The sequence below is a fragment of the Oryx dammah genome, unplaced genomic scaffold (genome assembly GCF_014754425.2).
Source record: "Oryx dammah isolate SB20612 unplaced genomic scaffold, SCBI_Odam_1.1 HiC_scaffold_10, whole genome shotgun sequence".
NCBI lineage: Eukaryota > Metazoa > Chordata > Mammalia > Artiodactyla > Bovidae > Oryx > Oryx dammah.
Genome location: NW_024070194.1, coordinates 57,668,533 through 57,695,099, shown reverse-complemented (window position 1 = coordinate 57,695,099; position 26,567 = coordinate 57,668,533). Strand labels below are relative to the sequence as shown.

Below are 26,567 nucleotides of genomic sequence, written 5' to 3'. Positions count from 1 at the left end.
ATCATAGGAGCTAATCAAGTAGCACCATGGTTGGCAGAGGAAATACTGGATGGAGCCCACATACATGGAAGAGAAGAGAGTCAGAAATCTGAGCAAGGACTGCGGCAGTAAGCCTAGGTATATGGAGGTAAGAGCCTGATCAGGACAGTCATAGTGGAAACAGAAGTATTGGACAGTCTGAATCCACACGACTTAGATTCAGTTGATAATTTGGGACCTATTTTGGGAGGAGGGGCTTTGGACGTGTTGACTTCCAAGTTCCCGATAGATTTCAGGTGTACCAGCAGGCAGAAAGCTGAGCCAGGATGGCAGAACAAGATCAGAGCTGAAAATCCATTGTTTACCTTGTTATCTGCCATTAGTGATAATCTGGTAAAGTAAGCCTCTTTATTTAGTAATATTTTTCTAATTTGTTTCTTGGGTATTCTTGTTTGATGAGTCATCTCAAGAAATCCTATTAAGATTTTAATCAAATAGTATTAAATGGATAAATTAATTTGGAAAGAATTCACTTTTTACGTAAGGATAGAATACTGCATTTTCCTATTAATGAACATCAGTATTCTCTTCAGTTATTTGTCTTCCTGTATTACCCTCAGTGAAGTTTTATCTTTTTTTCATTCCTATTTCTCACTAGGCTTGTGTGCATGTGTGCGCAGTCATGGACTGTAGCCCACCAGGCTCCTCCGTCCATGGGATTTTCCAGGCAAGTATACTAGAGTGGGTTGCCATTTCCTACTCCAGGGGATCTTCCCAACCCAGGGATGGAACTTGAGTCTCCTGTATTGACAGGCAGATTATTTTCCACTGCACCACCTGGGAAGCCCTTATTATGCTTATTCTTGGGTATTTTATACTTTATAGTGATTTATGATTATAGATTTTCAAACCATTTATTGGTATACAGAAAAATAACCAATTTGCATATTTATTTTATAACTAACCAACTTACTGAACTTTCTCCATAGCTCTAAGAGCTTCTCTTTCCTCTTCTTTCTGATATTTATATTGATTTAATTTTCTTATTTCACATGATGACTAGAACAACCAGAGCAATTCTGGATAGTAGCAACTACTAAAGGAAGAAACACTGGGTATTTCCTTAGCCCCTGCAAATTCAGAAAAGTCAGTATGTTTTCCTCATAAATGAAAAGCAATTTTCTCTTACCTGTGCTATTTTTGGTTTTGGGTGGTTTTTTTTTTTTTAATTCTTACTCACTTTGCTTTTTAAACCTTACTTTGCCTTTTTATTTCATCCTGTCATCTTTCAGACTTTTTCTTCCCTTTTTGTCATTCTGCTTTCATTCACTGAGATAGCATTTTCCTGCACTTTGCGGAGGAAGGCAAAGAGATTCCTGAAATTCTTCAAAACTTTGTGGAGATTATTCTCTTCCTCTAGCTTTATAACATATTTTATAGACCCTTATTTTTCTTCTGCTTCTCATTCTTCAATAAGATCCGCTCACACTTTTTGTCAACAGACAGAAGTGTGGACTGTCCTGGTCCCACTCTGTATATTTGTGAGAAGATGGAGTTCTCTTCTCAAATCTACCATTTGAGAGCAAGTTAAAATTCTACTTATCCACTTTCCAGTTTTTAGGGTCTTTTTTCAATTGTTGTGATCTACTTGTGACATCTCACCCCTTGCACTTCAAAATTATGGAATCATTGAAAAATTAATATCCTCACTAGGTACCTATAATGGTTAATTTTTGTGTCAACTTGACTGGGCCAAGGGGTGCCCAGGTATTTGATCAAACATAATTCTGGGTGTGTCCGTGATGGTGTTTCTGGATAGGATTAACATGTAAGCGAGTAGATTGAGTAACAGAAGGGGATGACAGAGGACAAGATTTCTGGATGGCATCACTGACTCAGTGGACATGAGTTTGAGCAAGTTCCAGGAGATGGTGAAGGACAGGGAAGCCCGGCATGCTGCAGTCTATGGAGCTGCAAAGAATTGGGCCTGATTTAGCGACTGAACAACAGCAGACTGAATAAAGCGGATTACCTGCCCCAATGTGGATGGGCCTTATCCAACCAGCTGAAGGCATGAACAAAGCAAAAAAGCTGAGCGAGAAGGAACTCCTTTTGCCTGACTGCCTTCCAGCTGGGGCACTGCTTTTTTTCTCTGCCTCTGAACTCAAGGTGAAATACTGGCTCTTCAAACCTGCCAGCTTTAGACTTGAACACCACGTTCTGCTGAGTCTTCAGCTTGCCCACTTCAGCTCCTGGGACTTCTCAGTCTTCAAAATTGGGTGAGTCAATTCCTTATGAAAAAATCTCTTTCTATATACATTGCACTGGTACTGTTTCTCTGGAGAACCCTAATACGGCACTCCTACTGGCACTCTCCGATCTTGCCCCTCTGCCTTTGGAACATGACACGTGGAGTCTACACCTGCAACTTACTACCACCAGTTCTCCTGAGCCCTACATTCTGTGCCATCACTCTCTGGAATGATAATCACCTCTGAGTCATAAAAATAAAAGTGATAGTGACAATATCTAATATTCATGGGAACTATTAGGACTCAAGGGCTATGCCAAGGGCTTTATATACCTGTGTGCTTTGTGCTCAGTCATGTCCAACTCTTTGTGACCCCATGACCTGTAGCCTGCCAGGCTCCTCTGTCCATGGGATTTTCCAGGCAAGAATACTAGAGTAGGTTGCCATTTTCTATTCCAGGTGGATCTTCCCGACCCAGAGATTGAACCTGGGCCTTTTGCATCTCTTGAATTGGCAGGTGCAGTCTTTTACCACTGCACCACCTGGGAAGCCCTCTTTATATACCTATTTCTCAGCTAATGCAAAAATATAGAAAGACAGGGGGTGGGGAGGAATGGAGAGCGCCATGAGGAGCAAGAAGGATGAATCAGTGCTCTGGTTTTGAGACAGATCAAGAACTCTAGACTAAGTACCATCTACCCAATATTCCAGTTGCTACAGATACAGGGTGTCTGAGTGCAGGAATCACTGGGATGGTAAAAAGCATATTCCTACCTTTTTTCGGGCAGTTTAGATACACTGTGAATCTAAGTCTGAGAGATTAGAGTCAGCGGAGCTAGACTGTGAACTCTGTAAGGGTGACTGCAATTGTATTTACTGAAAAATAACATTCCCAGTACCTTGCACCATCCCTGGCACAAGTGTTTACTATATTTTCCATTAATGTTTGTCAAATCTACTTTCTGTTGGTCAAGATTCACCCCAGGTTCTAATAAGTTGTATAACTATATTAATTTTCCTTTAGGAGAACTTTTCTAATTCTGTAGTTTCAGTTATTTTAATGGGCTGCTGCTGCTGCTAAGTCGCTTCAGTCGTGTCCGACTCTGTGCAACCCCATAGATGGCAGTCTACCAGGCTGCCCCATCCCTGGGATTCTCCAGGCAAGAACACTGGAGTGGGTTGCCATTTCCTTCTCCAATGCATGAAAATGAAAAGTGAAAGGGAAGTCGCTCAGTCTTGTCCGACTCTTCACGACAGCATGGACTGCAGCCTACAAGGCTCCTCCGTCCATGGGATTTTCCCGGCAAGAGTACCGGAGTGGGGTGCCATTGCCTTCTCGGATTTTAATGGGCAATTGGGAGAAATTTTATATTTTTTTAAAATCAGAAGTCACCTTAATGAATTTTATTTTTTTTTGAGACTTTTTTTTAATGTAAGCCATTTTCAAACTCTTCATTGAGTTTGTTACAATATTGCTTCTATTTCATGTTTTGAAAAACATTTATTTCATGTTTTCAAGGCAGAGGGGATCATAGCTCCCCAACCAAAGATTGAACCTGACCCTCTGCTTTGGAAGGCCAAGTCTTAACCACTGGACCACCAGGGAAGCCCCAACCTTGATGAATTATATGATATTGTATCAAAGCTGAGGAATGGCTTTACTACAGGTCAATAAGACTACACACTTCATAAATGGAATCAGATGGTTAATGTATAGGAGTCAGAAACATAAAGGAGGAACATGATTTTGTGACTAATACTTCCATTGCTCAGAGTCCATTTCTTATCTGTACAATGAACAAAATTACATCCACCCCCTTGGCTTAGGGTGTGTGTGTGTGTACATGTGTTGGAGGAGGGGCTATAATCTGTGTAAAACTGCTTTGCAGACTGTACATCCTGTATATATTTTAGATGTTTTGGCTGCTATCACTAGAATCATTTTCTATCTCATATGCTAACCTATGTACAACATCTTTCTGTGACCAAGATTGCAATCACAAATTTTGTCCAGGGTTCCCAGAAACCACAGTACAGTCTTACAGTCAATTTCTCCACCGGATCCAAGGGTCCTGCTCTCTGGCAGGGAGAGAGTTGCTGTCAGGAAAATCTTACTGCTGGATTGAGGACAAACCATTAAAAAGCTGCATAAGTCTTTGTCAGCTTCAAGTTGTTGTCCCGCAGGTGTTTTGCACTGTTGACACAGCTCATGTTTGCCTTGCTTTATTTATTGCTCTTTCTTTTGGAAGAAATCATAGAGAAAACAGGACTCATCCCACGGGCGGAAACAGTTTCTCTATTTAGCTGCTGAGCTCCTTGGGAAAGAGGGAAGAAATCAATGAGATTCACGAATGAATAAAAAGTATTCAGCATCAAAACACACTAAAGAGGGCAATGAAGATGCAGACTAGAAGAACTTGTGCCTGAGGAACTCTGGAGTGCCTGGAAATGGAGAGGAAACGTGAAAGCCAATTTGCTTAATTTTAATTGAGAAAACAATGCTTAACCTCCAGTCATGTTCAAGGCTCTGAGGGAGATACAGAGAGGAGTAAAACAGTTCCTGCCCTCCTGTTGTTTACAGCTGAACAGAGACAATGGAGTGAGCAAATCACAAGAAAGTGGCTGCCAGGACCTTCCTGGCAGGTCCAGTGGTTAGGACTCTGTGCTTCCAATGCAGGGGGCACAGGTTCGATCTCTGGTCGGGGAACTAAGATCCCACATGCTGCTTGGCCAAAAATAATAAAAAATAAACTTATCTGTCCTTGGTCTCATAACCCCAAGATTCTGTTTTTTTTTTTAAAAAAAAGTGGCTGTCACCAGCATGCTACCCCCATTCTAGATCTTTACAATTATTAATTATATGAATATAATTTCTCAAACTGTGTATTTTCTTGAAAACACATGTTAAAATCTCATTCTCAAATAAAGCACTTAATGAGTTCAGTGAATAAAGTTTCAGAGAATAAGACTGAGTTGTCTGGGAAGAAATAAAGGTTTTAGGAAACCCAAGTAAGCTTCGGTCCAAACATCTGTCCCTGGGCTTATTGACGGCCCTTGGAAAGGCTGAGCATATAGGAAAGAGTCTTCTTTCTAATATGAAAGGCATATTTGTGTCCCGTGGAATGAGAGGTATGTGTGGTATGAGAGCAGGACCAAGGTCACGGCAGGGCTCCCAGCTCTAATGCATGTTTACTGACTTAGGTTCCTCTACATGGATCCTGATTTGTTGGTTATTCACACTCACGACTTCTACTGCATTTGTCCTATGGCACTTAATTATTCTTGTAACTTTTAATTGTTCTTTCCTTTCTTCATCATTCTCTATCTTTGTTATAGTGGAGTTTCATTTCTTGAAGTCCGTTCTATCTCATCTCCGTTTCAATAACACGTTTTACAGACATGGTTCGGCAGTTTTCTGGTGGTTTTTTTTTTTTTTTTTTTTAGTTCTTAAACCTTTTAACTCTTTGATGAAGTAAAGGCTTGAAATTTTTATACAATTTGTAAAAAAACAGATGCATTTTCAGTCTGAATAGATGTCACATATTTAGTGACTTGACAGAGTAGAAATTTAAAGCCTCCTTAAGAAAATTAAATATTCAGAAACACAAGCTTTATAAGCAATCTATCTGCTAATTACCTGACAAGGTTAATGTTTGTCTAATTTTTAAAGCAAGATGTATGTGAAGTGCAGAAATATGAAGCACACATTTTGATAAATTTTGACAAACGTATAAGCCCATGAAACCACCACCCCAATCAAGACAGCGAACATTTCCATCAGTACAGAAAGTTCTCTCATCTCTTGCAGTTAAGCCTCAACACCCAGGGGCAATTACTGTTCTGACTCCTATCACCATGGATCTGTTTTGCCTGTTCTTTAACTTCCTCTATACAAAGACACGGTTCTTACATTTTAGTGACTGTCTTCTTTCACTCCACATCCTGTTTTAGAGATTGGTCAGTATGGTTGAGTATGAATATACTGCATTCTATGAATATGCCACAATTTGTCCTTTCAACTGTTGACGGATCTTTGGGTTATTTCCAGTTTTCGACTGTTCTTAATTAACATTTACAACTAACCCAAGTCCACTTTCAAGTAGTTCCCTCACAGACACCCACTGATCAATTCTTGGCTGCATACCTGATAGGGACCTTCTGCAGGCATCTGGATTTCTCTTTTTCTGCAAAATTTTCTTCTCTATTCCTCTGTCCTGAATATTCTAGTTCCCATGGTCTCTCTGGACCCTCACTGCCATCTTCTCGGTTCAGGAAGTCAGCTGGGTTTTGCCTGGTTTTCTCTCTGTATGTGCTGAAGTTGAAAAGCTCTCAGACTCTCAGGCTCATAAACCCTGGTCAGCAGCCATGGCACACCCCTCGTTTACTGTTTGCTTCTGAGCAATCCCTGTCCTTTGCCTGTTGCTCAATGTCTTCAGTCATTGCTTCCTGCGTTTTGTCTGGGTTGATTTACTGATTCATTTATCAATTTTCTGGTTGTTGTTTGGTTGTTTCAGCTGGTAGTGTAAAACTGGGCTGGAAGCAGAAGTTTGTGTTTTATCATTTTTGATGCTATTTCAAATGGATTCTTACGCATTCGTCTTCCATTTGCTTGTTTCTAATACCTGGACATGCAACTGATTTTTTTCTGTCTTGATTTCCAAACAAGTACGGTTTTAACAAGATCATTGGATCATTGGATTAAGGGAACAAGAAATCACAGATGAAGGGACAAATTACTACCAAAGCTACATGGAGGAGATGGGACTGATGAAAGACACATAGACTATACTGTAGACAAAAGCTTCAGCATGAACAAAGCACAGAAGAAGGCATCAGCAAGGATTCCAAGTTGTGCAATTTGAATGAAAGTTGGATTATGAGTAGAGGATTTGAGAAAACAAGTCTCTACCCAGATGATGGGCTTCCCAGGTGGCGCTGGTGGTAAAGAACTTGCCTGCAAAAGCAGGAAAGGCAAGAGACAAAGGTTCGATCCCTGGGTCTGGAAGATCCCTTGGAGGAGGAAACGGTAACCCACTCCAGTATTCTTGCCTGGAAAATCCCACTGACAGAGGAGCTTGGTGGGCTACAGTCCACAGGGTCGCAAAGAGTCAGACACGACTGAGGGACTAAACACACAACAGCAACATATACAACGCGTGTGTGTATGCTCAGTTGCTTCACTCCTCAGCTCCAAGAGCTTCTGTTCCCTCTTCTTCCTGATATTTATATTGATTTCATTTTCTTATTTCACATGACAAGAATAACCAGAGCAATTCTGGATAGTAGCAATTACTAAGGGAAGAAACACTACGTATTTCCTTGCCTGCATGCTAAATCACTTCAGTCGGGTCCGACTCTTTGTGACCCTACAGGCTGTAGCCCACCAGGCTCCTCTGTCCATGGGACTCCCCAGGCAAGAATACTGGAGTGGGTTGCCATGTCCTACTCCAGGGGATCTTCCTGATCCAGGGATAGAACCCATATTTCCTGTGTCTCCTGCATTGCAGGAGGATTCTTTACGCTGAGCCACCGGGAAAGCCCTACATATATGATATATAAAACTTCTGTGCGAGAGCCTTCATGGATCCTCCCAACCAGGTGAAGTCATTTGAAATAAGCTTAATTTCTCTCACATCAAGTGCTAACAATTCTAATCAACTTTTTGTTTGCCTTTTCATGCAATGTTTGTCTTCCCTACTAGGATGAAAATTCAGCAAGAACAGGAATCATGCTTGTTTGTCTCACTGTTGTATTTCTAGCATTTAACTAGTCACTGAATGAAAAGTGGAACCAGGATAAGAAGTCTGAATTTGACTTCATATCCAATCAGAGTCTTTAAAAGTATGTGCTTTAGGAGAATGATTTAGAGAGATTTTTCTGGCAGCATGTAGTGAACGAGTTAGAGAGAGGAAAGGATGAAGAGATGCTACTGGAATAGTTTAAACAGGAGGCAAGGTAAGCCTGAACCACAGTGATGTCACAGAATTTGGAAGGAAATAGACACAAAGGATTTTGTAGAGGGCAAACCAACAAAATATGAAAATCAAGGAGGAGAAGGAATAGGGGAGTCATTTATATACCTTATATTTTGAGAGTGGGGAATTAGGAGGAAAACAGTGCCATTTATAGGAATGGCAATCTAATAGGAAGAGCTGGTTTGAGGGGGTGGCTGTCAATCTTGAGTGTTAATTATCTATGAGCTTTTTAAGTGGATCTATTGATCATGCAATTGGAAACAGTGTGGAGAAGACAGCTTCTTCTCTCTCCCAGAAGAGAGCTGTGGATTAGGGACATAGACATAAGAATCATCTTCTAAAGGGGAAACTTAGCCCTAGGGAATGATGAAACTGTAGAGGGAGAGAGGAGGAGGAAGAGGAGAAGCCCAAAGAGATAATTTCTGGAGTATTAACTTTTCAGAGGCAGGAGAAAGTCAACAAAACATATGGATATATAAAGTTTTCTAAAGTTGGAAGTGTGTTACATTATGCAAGGAGTGAGTTTGAAGCCACCTAACTGAATATGTGGGGAGCTTGAGTAATGTAAAGACAGAAAGGGCCATTAGATCATGAACAAACTTCAAGATAACAATACATGTATTCTAAGGAATAATCCATTAAGGCAAAGGATGGGGGCGTTATTACCCCCACTGTGTAGATGAAGCAGCAGAATCTCAGAGGGTTCAAGTGGTTTTCTCAAGGCCACACAGACAGGAAGCCTCACAACTGGATTTTACCCCAATGTCATCCCTGATACCTCCTCTAAACACCACACTGCAACCTATCCTTTCTAAGATTCTTCAGAAAAATGTATTTGTTCTCAGACCTATAGTCATTTTAATTCATCTCATTATTGCCTATTTCCCTAGTTCAGTTCAGTCGCTCAGTCGTGTCCAACTCTTTGCGACCCCATGAATCGCAGCACGCCAGGCCTCCCTGTCCATCACCAACTCCCGGACTTCACTCAGACTCACGTCCATCGAGTCAGTGATGCCATCCAGCCATCTCATCCTCTGTCGTCCCCTTCTCCTCCTGGCCCAAATCCCTCCCAGCATCAGAGTCATTTTCCAATGAGTCAACTCTTCGCATGAGGTGGCCAAAGTACTGGAGCTTCAGCCTTAGCATCAGTCCTTCCAAAGAAATCCCAGGGCTGATCTCCTTTAGAATGGACTGGTTGGATCTCCTTGCAGTCCAAGGGACTCTCAAGAGTCTTCTCCAACACCACAGTTCAAAAGCATCAATTCTTCGGTGCTCAGCCTTCTGCACAGTCCAACTCTCACATCCATACATGAACACTGGAAAAACCATAGCCTTGACTAGATGGACCTTTGTTGGCAAAGTGATGTCTCTGCTTTTGAATATGTTATCTAGGTTGGTCATAACTTTTCTTCCAAGGAGTAAGCGTCTTTTAATTTCATGGCTGCAGTCACCATCTGCAGTGATTTCCCTAGACCTGTAAAAACATTTGGATCTTGCTAATATAAAGATTGATATTAGGATTTTGCTGGTGGTTCAGTGGTTAAAAATCTGCCTGTCAATGCAGGGGACATGGGTTCAGTCCCTGGTCCGGGAAGATCCTACATGCCTTGGGGGCAACTAAATCCGTCCACCACCACTACTGAGCCTGTGCTCTAGAGCCTGCAACCCTCCGCAAAGAAGCCAGTGCAATGAGGAGCCTGTGCAGCACAGCTAGAGAAAGCCCTTGCACAGCAATGAAACTCCAGAGCAGCCAAAAATAAATTAAAAAAAATTTTTTTTAAAGATTGATATTAGCTATTGTCAATAAGTTAGAAGGAGTGAAGGCTCAAAATCCTTGTTTACCATCATAGGGTGTTGTCTCTTGAAATAACACAGGTATATAAATACTAGGGGACTTCTTTTTCTATTGGAGCAGAGAATACCAACTAAAGGGAAAGATCGAATTTTTCTCATCAATTCGGTAAGTTTCCTTGGGTTTAAACCTGATAAAGGACTCAGGTAGGTATTTACTTACTTCATCTAATTAGTGACTTATAGTTATTATCTGAAAAGTCATATAAGAACATAAAAACCCACTTTATTATAGTACCATAAGGCCCAGAGCAGCATTGAGCTTATTGTCTCAATGTTATTAAACATACATCCTGAAAGACACAGGTGTGTGGTGTGGGGTGGAGATAAGTCTCAAAGAATTCTGGTTTACTAAGTTACCTTTTATTTTTTTAACCTTAAGAAAGAAACTCATAGGAGATAGTTAAGGTGATAGGCTTGGTTGCTGTCTTAAGATATTAACTTGGGGACTTCCCAGTGGTACAGTGGCTAAGACTCAGCACTCCCAATGCAGGGGGCCTGGGTTCAATTCCTGGGTAGGGAACTAGATCCCACATGTTGGAGAGTCTGCATACTGCAAGTAAAGATCCCACGTGCCACAATGAAGATCAAAGAGCCCATGTGTTGCAACTAAAGACCCAGCACAGCCAAATGAATATTTGTTGTGTTTTTTTTTCCCAAAAAGAAGCTAACATGAGATGATAATATGTGCTGTTGTCATCTTCCAAAACTTCTGAAACAGATAAGTAGAAAAACAAACAAGAAAATAACTGTCCAACCTGCAGAATCTGTTGTTGGAATCTGTGAGTATAAGTTTGGGTCTGCTGATTTCTATGATGGGCACTTACAGGCAGGAAGAACTGACCCCATCACAATCAATAGTCGTTAAGAGGCCAAAGGGGCTGGTTCATTTAGTTCACGCTTTAGAAAAGAGTTGCAGGTATTGTCCCAAAGGCTTGATATCAAGGCCTCATGGAAGGCAGCCAGTCTGAGCGAGAGGGAGTCCTTTATCATGAGCTAATAAAGGTGTGGGCATGTTCTAAAAGATAGGTGTAAGCTGTCTAACTAGTGCCCCAGCGTGTAAAGCTCACACCAGAGTTTTGGGTAGTTTCATCCTTCTTTGAGAGGCTCCATTTGCTGGGTATGCTGACCCCTTTGACTAGCACTACAATTTCATTATGCATTGGTATGATTTGTCAGAAGAAAATAAAGATAATTTTAAGAGCATCTCCGTGGATATTCACTTTTCCCTATTTCAAAAAGTAATGAGACAAGGCTACAGGCTGGGTTCCATTTTGGTCAAACTGCAAATATGTGACATTTTAGGAATCTCGGGCTATTTTATTCTTCACACCCATTTAATCACGGTTTGGTGACTGGGGTTTGGTGGAATAAAGCAGTGCTGTAGATTCAGGACAGTTCTGTTTCTGGGATTTTGTAACAACTATGGTTTTAGGAGAGAATGGAAAAAATAAACACACTTAGTAACTCAAAGGCCAGCTGCTTGAAAACTGGCTTGGACATTCTGGACTCATCACCATGACTTTTTCTATTTTCTTCTTGTTGTTGTCCTAAATTGTAAACAGATTTGTGTGGATTCTTCTCTTGTATATTTATATTTGGGGAAGAAGCAGGCTGGGGCATTCCTCTTTTCTGCATTTATATAAACTTCAGAAATCTAAAAATGTAAGGTCCAGGTTTTCTACTGACTAAAAACTAAGAGCAAAGAAGTGAAAGCAATGTAATTGATTACAGGTAACTTTTCCTTCCATTGTAAGTGAACCTAGTTACCAGTATCCTTCACCCTAAACAACACCCTCTAGTGTGTCAAAGCAGAGAAGGCAACGGCACCCCACTCCAGTACTCTTGCCTGGAAAACCCCATGGACGGAGGAGCCTGCTGGGCTGCAGTCCACGGGGTTGCGAAGAGTCGGACGTGACTGAGGGACTTCACTTTCCCTTTTCACTTTCATGCATTGGAGAAGGAAATGGCAACCCACTCCAGTGTTCTTGCCTGGAGAATCCCGGGGACAGGGGAGCCTGGTGGGCTGCCGTCTATGGGGTTGCACAGAGTCGGACACGGCTGAACCAACTTAGCAGCAGCAGCAGTAGTGTGTCAAAGAGCTTTAGAAAATATTAATTTAGATGCAGAAACCTCAACTGTGTGGACTTGTATTATAAGGGAGCAAGAGAAATGTTTTTTAAAAATATATTTGTTTGACTGTGCCAGGTATCATCTGGGGCATACAGGATCATTTTTAGTTGCGGGATCTAGTTCCCTAACCAGGGATCAAACCAAGGCCCCCTGCACTGGGAATATGGATTCTTAGCCACGGAATCAACACATACATAATTTTGGAGAAGCAGTAAAAATGAAGGTACTGTGGATATTTGGGAGGCAACTCACCAAAATTTATTCTTTTCTTCTGCCTAAAGTACTCTGAGATTTATTTTTTTTGGCGGGGGGGTTAATCCCTTTGTGAATCTGTTATAAATTAGTCATGAAATTATAGCAATTACAGTGGAATTGATCCAGGCATGGGCCTGATTGGCTTAAACCCAGAACATTCTATCTTTCTGGCCATAAGGATTACTTAGGGACAAAGATCATCAATTTTGGATCCGTGAGACATGTCTATACAGAGTGTAAGTCTTTGGAGAAGTTATTTCCCTCACTCTTCTCACTACTCCCTCTCCTCTCACCAAATTCTTCCTCTGATGGAAAGGCCTGGAATAACTAGAGCTATTGTTACAATGAATGAATCTGGCCTTAAGACAAACGAGTCACTGGGTGGAGGGGAGGGTAGACATAAGAAAGAAACAGATAACAGGAGTAGGTGCCTACTTGGCCTTAAGAAACCTGAGTCAAGTCGTGGATTATCCAGTTACATGAACCAATAAACTCCCCACTCTTTCACTCTTTGGTTAAGTCATTTTGGGCCGAGGTTTCTTCTACTTGCAACCAAAAGCATCCTGATAGCTGCAAAGGGGTTGAATTACAATGTAGTCATTGGAAATTTCCAATAGAAATTTCTGTGACAATGAACATAGTCCATAAATGCGCTGATCAATATGGTAGCTACATGTGTCTACTGAGGTGCAGGTGGTGACTGAGGAACTAAGCTTTCAATCTAATTAGTTAAAATTAAAATTTCGATACAGCTATCCCCCAGAGTAGGAAATGGCAACCCACTCCAATATTCTTGCTTGGAGAATCCCATAGTCAGGATCCTGGAAGGCTACAGTCCATAGGGTTGCAAAAGTTGGACACAACTTAGCGACTAAATCACCACAGTGGCTACTATTTTGGACACCACATCACTAGATGTCTTTAAGACCTCTGATAGTTCTAACATTGTATGATTCTATGAGTGTACTCAGTGCGCATAAATAACACCCACAAATAGATCCAAACGTTACCTAAACTAAAATCTGTTGCCAGTACACACAAGACATCTGATTTCCAGTAAAATTGGATATATTAAATTTATGTGTCCATTTAAAGCTGCTGCTACAGCAGCTAATTTATGAGCAGATGATAAAAAGATCAATGTGCACTACTTCTTTCCATATTAGACATTTTATAGCTGGGAAGACTTGGACAAAATACACAAACTCTCTAACAATATTTTGAGGATTAAGTGAGACAATACATGTAAAAGATTCGGCATAGACTCTTGCCCAGAGTAAATGTCAGTAGCAGCTATATCTGCTACCACCACTATTGCTCAAGAGGGACACTGATGACCAAATGTCACTCCCACGCCCTTAGTATCTAGAAACACCTCTGTCTGGGTAGACTAGTGACAGGTTACTGAGATACTGAAGTCGGAAAAGGCTTAGAGAGCAAGTCAACCAAGGAGATATATTAATAGTTGCAGAGGGTTAAATTAAATATCAGTCATCAAAGTGACCAGGAAGTTAGTATAGGACAGAAATTAAAACCAAGACCTCCTGGCTTGAAATTCAGGGCCCTATGTATTTCCTTATTGTTGTTTAGTCACTAAGTCATGTCCGACTCTTTTGCGACCCCATGGACTGTAGCCCACCAGGCTCCTCTGTCCATAGGATTTCTCCAGCAAGAATACTGGAGTAAGTTGTCATTTCCTCCTCCAGGGATCTTCCGGACCCAGAGATCGAACCTGCATCTCCTGCACTGGCAGGCGGATTCTTTACCAATGAGCCACCAGGAAAGCCCTATAAAAATAAATAAATAAAATAAAGTTGCTCAGTCGTGTCCAACTCTTTGCGACCCGTGGACTGTAGCCCACCAAGCTCCTCCGCCCATGGGATTCTCCAGGCAAGAATACTGGAGTGGGTTGCCATTTCCTTCTCCAGGGGACCTTCTTTATTTGATTTCACAATTTTCTAGATTTTGCAAACTTCCTAGAATTCTCTGTTCACCTTAGCAAACAAGTTAATACTGGTGATTTATGGAAAACTCCATCTTTTACAATAAGATAAGCTTCTCAAGACCTTTTAATCTCAAGGCTGTCTCTAGATTCACTCTTTAAGAAGTGATCAAAGACTTTGGCTGTCAAGGTTATTGAATGTTTGAAGCATAGTTTTTTGAAAGTGAAGTGAAAGTGAAAGTTGCTCAGTCATGTCCAACTTTTTGCGACCCCATGGACTGACTATATAGTCTGTGGAATTCTCTAGGCCAGAATACTGGATTGGGTAGCCTTTCCCTTCTCCTGGGGATCTTCCCAACCCAGGGATAGAACCCATGTCTTCCACATTGAAGGTGGATTCTTTACCAGGTGAAGCCCAAGGATACTGGAGTGGGTAGCCTATCCTTTGGGGATCTTCCTGACCCAGGAATCAAACCAGGGTCTCCTGCATTGCAGGTGGATTCTTTGCCAACTGAGCTATCAGGGGAAATATTTCAAAATTCAACACTGTTCAGATCTCTTTCTCTATAACTTTTTAAAAAAACTTTTTCGGAGTTCTTAGTACTATATTATCATGGTCAAAGGCAGAATGAGAACATAAATCCCTTACCAGATCACAGATTTTCCTCTTCCTCTCTTGTCGAAGGGCTACCCTTTTTTTGCTTTCAAAGTGGAGCAAACAAGGTCTAAAACCCAAATCCCTGCTGATTTAATATTCAGCAATATTTAATAATAGCTCATCTATGGGTCAAGATGACAGAACACAGCCCACCCACAATTTATTACTAAATAAGCTCCACCCCTCCAAGTTTAGAAGGTTCAAAGTCATTCCAATTCTTCTCTCTGATTTTGCAGCTGAATTACCTCATTAAAAATTATTATTCGATTGCTATTCCTATCAGATTGTGATCAATATTTTATGGCAGGAAGATCTGAATGAGAAGGTGAGACTCCCACATGAGTTAATTTTGCATTATATTGCTTCTATAGCTTTAAGATCTGTATCTTTTAAGCTACTGTATGAAATTAAGTACAAGTGTTTTGAAGGAAATATCTGCTTTGCAAAGACGTTTCTGTCCATGGCTGTAAAAAAAAAGGAAAAACGTATTCCTAGGGCTGCCACATTTCTTCCCTTCTCATAAGAAAATTTAAGAGAGGGGCTTCCCTGGTGGTCCAGGGGCTAAAACACTGTGCTTCCAAAGCAGGAAGTCTGGGCTCGATCCCTGGTCAGGAAGTTAGATCCTACACACCGAAACTAAGAGCTCACATGCTGCAGCTAAAGATTCAGCATGCTGCAATTAAGACACGGCGCAGCCAGATACATAAATAAATATTTTTAAAACAGAAAGTTTAGAGGAACAAACTTTTTCTCCAAATAAATGTGTACCTTTGTCAATTAGGGGTTAAATTGGCTTTGAGTGACTAGAGTGGAAACTAATGATGAATTTCAGAATAATTTCTGGGAAGTGTCACCCAAGCTCCAAAAAGGAGACTGTAAGTTTTTAGAACACAATCCAATGGGAAGTTGGGGACGTTCAATATTTCACACATATTTAAAATATTTATTTCTTGGCCGTGCCATGAAGCATGTGGGATCTTTGCTCTCCTGCCAGGGATCGAACCCATGCCTCTGGCAGTGGAAGCACAAAGTCTTGACCACTGGACTTTCAGGGAGGTCCCCTTGATCAAGCTTAAAGTTTGAATGATACTGGCTCAAACATTTTTTTTAAACACTATATGGGCAACAGCATATGTTGCCCATAATTCAATTCATGGGCAACAGCACAAAATAAAATAACAGATTCTAGAAATATAATAATGAAGGTTATATGAAAAACTTTAAAATGTAAAGGACTAATGCACACGAAAGGTTACCAGGCATATTCAGGAGGATATCTAAATAGTGATAGCCAAGAAAATGTCCTATTGGAAAAATAAATGTGATGGTTGATATACACACATGAAGGACGCAATAGGTCAATGTTAATCATATCCTCCATTGCATTTTTTCGCTTTGAAAGCACTGAGAGATCCAGTAGTGAGTCATAATGTTTACTTCCAAGCAAGATCAATTTTGAAGGAGCCCTATTCCTGAGACTAACTGATAAATGTCATTTGTAATGGGAAACATTTGCTTTCTGGCTAGTTAAGAGCATTTAGGTAGACAGTAATGCATTGCAGCTGAAGGGTGGAGCTCCTCTAAAAAGAAGTATATTTTTTCTTTGCCAAATATAATGAAAAAAGTACAACTTCCAACTGCCCCACTATTGATACTCATTCAAGAAAGATTCTTGCAATATGACTCTTTCACAGGAAAGAAAAAACACTGGAAAATCAGAAGAGCAAATTATTACAGTTCAATAAACAGTGAGGAGTTGTAAGAAGAATAATCAAGATTTATCACTATAGAAACGAAGACACAAGTGAAAACAAAGAATAGATATGGTTTACAGGAAAGTCAGTATATTTTTATACACATGTTAGAATGGGCTAATTTTTGTTCTAGTTAAAATAAATAAATAAATAAATCCTAAATCTCAGGTGCCCTAGACAATAACTTAGTGTTATTTTTCACTTGCTTATTTTTCACTTGCTCCATGTCTGACGTGGGTTTGCAAGGCGGGTGTGCTCCTCTGTGTCACCAGTACTTCCCTGATCAACGTGGGAAGGGGGTTAAAGCTGTACAATACCTGCCCCGGCAAGGAAACGCCTCCGCTTACAAGTGACACATGTCCCTTTCATTTCATTGGCCAAAGTGAGTCACATGGTCATGACTAATTTCAATATAGTGAAGTGCAATTCTATCATATGCTTGCCCGGAGCAAGGAGATCATATTTGTGAACAGTTTTAATGGCTATCATATCACTTTTTTGTGTAGTTTTGTTTTTTTTTTTTTACTTTTTTAGTTTGTATTGGGGTATAGCTGATTAACAATGTTGTCAGGTTAACAGTGAAGATGCTCAGCCATACATATACGTGTATCCAGTCTCCCCCAAACTCCCCTCCCATCCAGGCTGCCACATAACATTGAGCAGAGTTCTCTGTGCTATAAGTAGGACACTGTGGTTATCCATTATAAATACAGTAGTGTGTACATGTCCATCCCAAACTCCCTAACTGTCCCCTCCCCCCAACCTTACCCCCTAGCAACCACAAATTCATTCTCTAAGTCTGTATAACATCATATTTGATGAAGGAAAAACTGGTTGTAGACAAGGACTATTACATGCAAGGTGAGTCCGACAACCAGAATAACAACAGTCCAACATGTAAGGAGAATACCAAAAATAGGAAGGTATTTAGTGTCTTCAAAAGAATAACTTTCACATTTATTGCTAATCAATATATTAACATTAGAATCTAGAAAACATATCATGTAGGTAGAACAGAAAGATACAAGTAGTTGTGACAAATGGTCCCAACATGCGTTTCAGGCAAAACTAGACTGGTCTGCTAGTACCATATATTCTCCATAGGCTTAGTTAGCGAGTCAAAGACATTTTCTAATGAATTTATTAGGAAGCATGGTCTTTGTTTGACTTTTTTAATTTTTTTAACCCAGAGGAAAACTTCACCCTCATTGGGAGGACAGATAAAATCTCAGGCAGCACCATGGCATGCAAAACAAACTGGATCTGAGCCTCTCGGACTGGGATTGGAGGCCCAATATTCCCACAGTGGGCCTGAAATATTGCAGAAACCCTGGAAAATGCTAGATTGCTGCTTCAAGAACACTTTTCTCTCTTTTTTTTTAAGGTGGTACTTTCTTTTTTTTTTTTTTAATTAATTTATTAGGAAAGAAGTTGTCTCTTTGTCAAACAATGCAAGTTTTCATTTCAAAAAGCCAAGGATTACGGATAGACATAGAGACTGTCATCACTTCAGTTCAGTTGTTCAGTGGTGTCTGACTATTTGCGACCCCATGGAATGCAGCAGCACACCAGGCTTCCCAGTCCATCACCAACTCCTGGAGCTTGCCGAGTCAGTGATGCCATCCAACCATCTCATCCTCTGAAGTCCCCTTCTCCTCCCACCTTCAATCTTTCCCAGCATCAGGGTCTTTTCCAATGAGTCAGTTATTTGCATCAGGTGGCCAAAGTATTGGAATTTCAGCTTCAGCATCAGTCCTTCCAATGAATATTCAGGACTCACTTCCTTTAGGATGGACTGGTTGGATCTCCTTGCAGTCCAAGGGACTCTCAAGAGTCTTCTTCAACTTCATAGTTCAAAAGCATCAATTCTTTGGTGCTTAGCTTTCCTTATGGTCCAACTCTCACATCCATACGTGACCACTGGAAAAACCATAGCTTTGACTAGATGGATCTTTGTCAGCAAAATAATGTCTCTGCTTTTTAATATGCTGTCTAGGAGACTGTCATACAGAGTGAAGTAAGTCAGAAAGAGGAAAACAAATATCATATATTATCACTTATATATGGAATTTAGAAAAATGGTACAGATGAACCTATTTACAAAGCAGCAATAGAGACACAGATTCAGAGAACAAATTTATGGATCCCAAGGCAGGGAGGGAGAGAGGAATGAACTGAAAGATTGGGATTGACATATATACACTACATGTAAAATAGACAACTAATGAGAACCTATTGTACAGGGAATTCTGCTCAGTTCTCTGCAGTGACCTAAATGGGAAAGAAATCTGAAAAGAGGGAATATATGTATATGTATAACTGATTCACATTGCTACACAGCAGAAACTAACAACATCGCAAAGCAACTCTAACAAAAATTAATTTTTTTAAAAGTCAAGAATTATAAGACTGACAATGCGGTTTTCAGTTCATTTCTATGTTAATCTATTTACTACGTTTTTGCAGCCATGAAATTAAAAGATGCTTACTCCTTGGAAGGAAGGTTATGACCAACCTAGATAGCATATTCAAAAGCAGTGACATTACTTTGCCAACAAATGTCTGTCTAGTTAAGGCTATGGTTTTTCCAGTGGTCATGTATGGGTGTGAGAGTTGGACTGTGAAGAAAGCTGAGCACCGAAGAATTCATGCTTTTGAACTGTGGTGTTGGAGAAGACTCTTGAGAGTCCCTTGGACTGCAAGGAGATCCAACCAGTCCATTCTAAAGATCAGTCCTGGGTATTCTTTGGAAGGACTGATGCTAAAGCTGAAACTCTAAAGGAATGGACAGAGGATGAGATGACTGGATGGCATCACTGACTCGATGGACGTGAGTTTGGGTGATCTTTGGGAGTTGGTGATGGACAGGGAGGCCTGACATGCTGCAATTCACAGGGTCGCAAAGAGTCAGACACAACTGAGCGACTGATCTGAACTGAACTAACAGATAGCACAATATGTATCCTCCAATTTAATTATGTGATTCTTGGGACAGTATTATTTGCATTTGTGACTGTGCTATATAGACCTTAATATAATATATGTGTATATGTGTATGACTGAGACACAGTTTCACAAAATCTAACTTGTCTTTACTCCATACATGGAAATTAAAATTACACAAAATTAAAAGATGCTTGCTCCTTGGAAGAAAAGCTATGACAAACCTAGACAGCATATTAAAAAGCAGAGACATTACTTTGCCGATAAAGGTCTGTATAGTTAAAGCTATGGTTTTTCCAGCAGTCATGTATGGGTTTGAGAGCTGGACCATAAAGAAGGCTGAGTACCGAACAATAGGTGCTTTTGAACTGTGATGCTGGAGAAGACCCTTGAGAGTCCCTTGGACTGCAAGGAGATCCAACCATTAAATCCTAAAGGAAATCAATCCTGAATATTAAACCTAAAGGAAACCATTAAATCCTAAAGGAAATCAATCCTGAATATTCACTGGACTGGTGCTGAAGCTGAAGCTCCAGTACTTTGGACAACTGATGAGAATAACTGACTCATTAGAAAAGACCCTGATGCTGGGAAAGATTGAGGGCACAAGGAGAAGGGGGCGACAGAGGATGAGATGGTTGGATGGCATCACCAACTGAATATACATGAGTCTGAGTAAACTCTGGGAGATAGTGAAGGACACGGTAGCCTGTCTACCCTGTCTACCCTGGGGTAGTCCATGGGGTCACAAAGAATTGGACATGACTGAGAGACTGAACAACACCACACAATAATTCTGAAAGGTTCTTTTCTATACTTTTTTTAAAATGCTGATTTCAACCCACTACATTGTTTCACTAAAGGATCACGACCTCAGTCTGAAAATCCTGACTTGAGGGAAGTTTCTAGTTGGCATGCCCTAGGGATCTAGCCTGTGAAATATTTCTCCTGGTGGTTTGATTTAGGACATTGACTGAACACCGATTGTCACCGATTGTGTTTGCAGACAGATGATATCAGACTGGAAGATGTAGCTAGCTTAGCCTTAGTAGGCTGCAACAGTGGATCCAAGAAAACAGGCTGTGTTTTCAAAAAGTTAAAGGTATAACCCTATACTACATTAAGTGATGTAAGTCATATATCCCCAATAGGGGACATATTTTAAAATTTGTTTCGTCTTTGTAGAAGGAGTTATGATTTGAAAATAGAACATATGGGAAAGATTTCAGGATTTTAATTTAGTACAAGCAGGATCCAAGTCATCAGGGTTAAGTGACTGCCAAAATAACCAGGTGAAAAGCAATCAGACGAAGAGTCCCTGAGAACCTTTCCTGAGGCCAGAGTTTACCTGGCTGTTTGCATTTACTTCTCAGAAGCACATTTTAACCAGAGGGACAATGACAAATTAGAACAAGGACACATGAGGTAGGGGAAGAACCACATCACATGAAGGACAGTTGAAGGAGTGCAGGGTGTGGAATCTGAAAATGCAAAACTTAAAGGAATTTCCAGTGGTCATGTATGGATGTGAGAGTTGGACCATAAAGAAGGCTGAACGCTGAAGAATTGATGCTTTTGAACTGTGGTGTTGGAGAAGACTCTTGAGAGTCCCTTGGACAGCAAGGGGATCCAACCAGTCAATTCTAAAGGAAATCAGTCCTGAGTATTCATTGGAAGGACTGATGCTGAAACTGAAGTTCTAATACTTTGGCCACCTGATGCGAAGAACTGACTCATTGGAAAAGACCCTGATGCTGAGAAAGACTGAAGGCAGGAGGAGAAGGGGATGACAGAGGATGAGATGGTTGGATCACTGACTCGATGGACATGAGTTTGAGCAATTTCTGGGAGCTGGTGATGGACAGGGAATCCTGGTGTGCTCCATTCCATGAGGTCGCGAAGAGTCAGACATGACTGAGCAACTGAACTGACTGAAAGGAATAGTGGTCTCAAGTATCAGAAAATCTGATCTGAATCACACGAAAGAAAGGTGACACTTGGTCCCTTGTCGCCCAGAAGGCAGAATCTTTCACTCATTCATTCAACAAACTTGTTGAGCACCTACTACTTTTTATTAAGCCAGGTTTTGGAAGTCCAGGAATAAAAGGAACTCAAAAACCACACAGTCCAGTGGGCATGAAGGACACATCCCAGCTTTCTGAAACTTGCATGTATGTCTCTTGTGGCAGCAGTGTTCATTGGGCAGGCATAGCCCCCTTGTAATGCGTTGCCTTCTGTGTGGGATCATTTATTGTCCAGACTCAAGGTCTGTACCGTGTCCCTGACCAGCATCATCCAGCAAAAATCTTTCAAAAACTCCCAGTTACCTCTAGAATAAGATCTAAAATCCAAAGGGCACCCAAGGCTTATTTTCAAAATCTCTTTTTTCATCAATGTCTCCTGCCACCCCCACCCCAGCCATTTTAAATTAAGTTCAGTTCCCTAAATGTGCTGTGCTCTCTCACTGCCTTCCCAATGCTGTATGCCCGTCATCGCCAGCCCCTGGCCGACTTCTGTGTTTCCACTATGACAACGTGGTTACCCGCCTACTTCAGGAGGCCCCTGTGCCTCCCGCTGGCCATGTTCCATGAACCCTCCTCTGTGCTCCAGGGTACACAGTCCCCCTTTGTTACTTATCCTAGTGAACTGTCACTTACCTAGAAGCTCTGTGAAGACTGGAATGTTTTCTCTTGGTATCTCAGCACCGGGTGCAGTAGGTGGCACAGAGCTGGTCTTCAAAAATGCCTGTTAAATATATCAATGAATGAAGGGTTCCGATTGCACCAAGAGATTAAGTATTCCCTAAAACAACTTTTAATAGAGTATCATCTATAAAAATATTGAGTCACTATGTTGTACACCTGAAACTGATATTGTAAATCAATGATACTTCAATTTAAAATAAAACAAGTAAGCATTTCCAAAGATAGAGCTGTTCACTGACTTTCAACTTTTGACAATGAATCTAAACAGAGGAAATGTGAGAGAGCTCTTTAGAAACTCACTTCTAAGGTCAAGACCACCATTGACCTCTAGGCAACAGGAGCCCGAAGTGAGTCAGGTAACAGGAAGCACACCCTGAAACTTGCTCCCCAGGGATGTGAAGAGAGGATGAGGAGGGATTGTTGACAGTCATCATCAGAGGGTGATCTCCATTTGCTGCTCTGTGAGTTGTCCTGGCATCACAGGGGGCATCCAGCCTTTCTCTCCTACATGAAGGCTGGCACCGGGCAGTCCATGCGTCGGGGCAGTAAAACAATCCCGCATGAAGGGCAGCACGTTGTCTGTGGGCCGTGCCAGCCTGAAGAAACAGTGCTGCCTTTGAGAGGCACAAAGAGCCACTGTCCTTGCCTCTTTTTTTCTTCTTCAAAAACTGTCAGAGTCCAAAACTTGCTGCAGAGATAACAAAGGCTCCTCGCAGACTGAGCAGAAGGCTGTAGCCATTCCACCTGTAGAACCCCAGCAAAAACCACCCCACAGCCCACAGGATTAAGGTAGTCAAGCCATCCTTTTCACCTGGTCCATAATCTGAAAGAAAAATAAGCTTTGCTGAAAAAAAATAGAATGCTCCCCCCTTTTTTATTCTCTGCCCCTATTGGTTCAGGACTGCCCTGTTCTCATCCATGGAGTGAATCAGCTTCTGCATGCCAGGATGTCTCCTTGGTAATACACATCCTACTTGCTGGTGTTTTTCATGATGCTGCCATTATATCCGTGTACTATAAAAGCCTGAGGAGTTATTTTAGCAAAGACTGAAAAACCATCCATAGAGTAGGTCCTGTGCTAAATGGGAGGTTGGACTGAGATCCCTTCCTGGTTCTGTAATTAGAAGGCAGGGAGAGAGAACATGTAATTCATTCAAGTCTGTGGTCACCCGGTGGTCACATTAATAAGGCAAATGGCTCAAATGTGGACAGTGCTGCCAAGGAGTCAAGTACAGAGGGCGAGGGCAGTTAGGAGAGAACAGAGGGAAGAGGAAGGCTAAGAGACAGGGCTGCAATTAAGAAGAAAGTTGACATCAATCTACACTGGGCACGCGCTGTCTTTCAGGCAGGAGCTCATGACACAGGTGAAAAGCAAATTGCTTTGAGACGAGCAGTGAAAAAGACACCTGTACTTAGGCTACTGCAATGCAATAGGCTGGGTGCCATGGTGGGTCCATGCAGGTAGCACAGCGTGTCTGGAGGCAGATAAAATAAAACTTCAATGAGGCAACGAGTGAGCTTACGTTTAAGAATGAACAACAGCTGATTTAATTTGGGAGGAGGGGTGGGAGGAGAGTCTATACAGAAAGGACAGCAAAAGCTAAGCTGTAAAGCATGTGAGATCATGGCAGACACAGAGAGTTGCAGGTGGTTCCTGGGCATGGCTGGTGTAGAGGACACCTGTGAAAAGAAGGCAGAAGTATCGGGAAACAGGGAGCTACCAGAACTGTGAAGGTCTCTCCTGCCATGCATAGCGGTGGGGGATTTACTGTCAGTGTTGGGAAGACATGGGTCCCAGAGCCCTAGGGAAGAACCGCTTCCTGGCAGGGACCTGTGGAGTGGACAAAACTTCAGAGAGGGCAAGAGACTATAGGCACTGGACTTCCCAGGCTAACAGAAACAGGAGAGAAGGGGGCTGGGCACAACCTTTAAGAGAATGACCTAGCCATCAACATTATGACAAAAACTGGTTAGAACCAAGACGGCGGAAGATTCAACTTCCAGTGGACCTTGAACTTCATTATATGCTCTCTGTAATGTGTTAGCATTACAAATTGCCAACATCTGTTGGATCATCGAAAAAACTAGAGCATTCCAGAAAAACATCTACTTCTGCTTTATTGACTACGCCAAAGTGGATCTCAACAAACTGTGGAAAATTCTTCAAGAGATGGGAATACCAGACCACCTGACCTGCCTCCTGAGAAATCTGTATGCAGGTCAAGAAGCAACAGTTAGAACTGGACATGGAAAAACAGACTGGTTCCAAATTGGGAAAGGAGTACATCAAGGCTGTATATTGTCACCCTGCTTATTTAACTTATATGCAGAGTACATCATGCAAAATGTCACGCTGGATGAAGCACGAGTAGGAATCAAGATTGCCAGGAGAAATATCAATAACCTCAGATATGCAGATGACACCACCCTTATGGCAGAAGGCGAAGAAGAACTAAAGAGCCTCGTGATGAAAGTGAAAGAGGAGAGTGAAAAAGTAGTTTAAAAGTCAACATTCAGAAAACGAAGATCATGGCATCCAGTCCCATCACTTCATGGCAAATAGATGGGGAAACAATGGAAACAGTGAGATTTTATTTTGGGGAGCTCCAAAATCACTGCAGATGGTGACTGCAGTCATGAAATTAAAAGACACTTGCTCCTTGGAAGAAAAGCTGTGACCAACTTACACAGCATATTAAAAAGCAGAGACATTACTTTGCCAACAAAGGTCCATCTAGTCAAAGCTATGGTTTTTCCAGTAGTCATGTATGGATGTAAGAGTTGGACTAAAAGAAAGCTGAACAGCAAAGAATTGATGCTTTTGAACTGTGGTGTTGGAGAAGACTCTTGAGAGTCCCTTGTACTGCAAAGAGATCCAACCTGTCAATCCTAAAGTAAATCTGTCCTGAATATTCATTGGAAGGACTGATGTTGAAGCTGAAACTCCAATACTTTGGCCACCTGATGCGAAGAACTGACACATTGGAAGAGACCCTGATGCTGGGAAAGACTGAAGGCGGGAGGAGAAGGGGATGATGACAGAGAATGAGATGGTTGGATGACATCACTGACTTGATGGACATGAGTTTGAGTAGGCTCTGGGAGTTGGTGATGGACAGGGAAGCCTGGCATGCTGCAGTCCACGGGGTCACAAGGAGTCAGACACAACTGAGCGACTGAACTGAACTGAATGTGTTAGGATCTAAATGACACACCCCAGTTCCCAGGCTGCCCATAAGAGGTCAAAAAGTGGGTGGTGGCCCAGTTCCTGGAAATCCCTGCCCCTTCTCCAAAATAGTTGGAATAACCCTCCCACTCACTAGCCTATGAAATTACCCAGCCCATAAAAACTAACCACCCCATATTTCAGGGTCTCCTGCCTTCTGAGGTGGCCCATACTCTTTCTGTGGCATGTGTTTCTCCCAGGGTTATTCTTGCCTTTTGAGATGAACTGCATTCTGTCTATGGAATGTGTAAAAGTGAAAGTTGATCATTCCTGTCCAACTCTTTGCAACCCCATGGACTGTAGCCTGCCAGGCTCCTCTGTCCATGGAATTCTCCAGGCCAGAATCCTGGAGTGGGTAGCCATTCCCTTCTCCAGGGGATCTTCCCAGCCCAGGGATTTGACCCAGGTCTCCCACATTGCAGGCAAATTCTTTACCACTGAAGCCACCAGGGAAGCCCACGAATACTGGAGTGGGTAGCCTATCCCTTCTCGAGGGCATCTTCTTGACCCAGGAATTGAACAGGGGTGTCCTGCATTTTTACCAGCTGAGTACCAGGGAAGCTCATGGAATGTGTATCTTTCTAAGTAAATTTACATATCACTTTGTCTCTCACTGAATTCTCTCTTTGCTGAGACATCGAGAAACTGAGCTTCATTAAGTTCTGAGACCAAGTGTGCGATTTCAACTAAAAGGCCGTGGATTCAAGTCCCCGTCTGAGGTGTGCAGTTTCATAGTCAAGATTGTCTGTTCTCAAGTGTGGGTGAAGAATGTCACCAGCCACATCAGCAAACAAAGGACATCTTGGTCATCAAGCCATCAACCACTGCAGCCATCAGAACAGTGCAGCTGAGGGGGATTCAGGATGAAGAAAAACAGGATACTGGCCAAGTGCAG

General features: G+C 41.7%; 1 long non-coding RNA gene across 1 annotated transcript; it reads right to left on the bottom strand.

Annotated features, from left to right (window-relative positions):
* Positions 1-3,624: 3,624 nt before the first annotated feature.
* On the bottom strand, positions 3,625-24,459 carry LOC120869306. Its single transcript, XR_005722516.1, has 3 exons — positions 22,747-24,459; positions 22,399-22,486; positions 3,625-4,545 (listed from the first exon to the last, which is right to left on the bottom strand). It is a non-coding gene; the product is annotated as an uncharacterized LOC120869306 (long non-coding RNA).
* Positions 24,460-26,567: the final 2,108 nt, after the last annotated feature.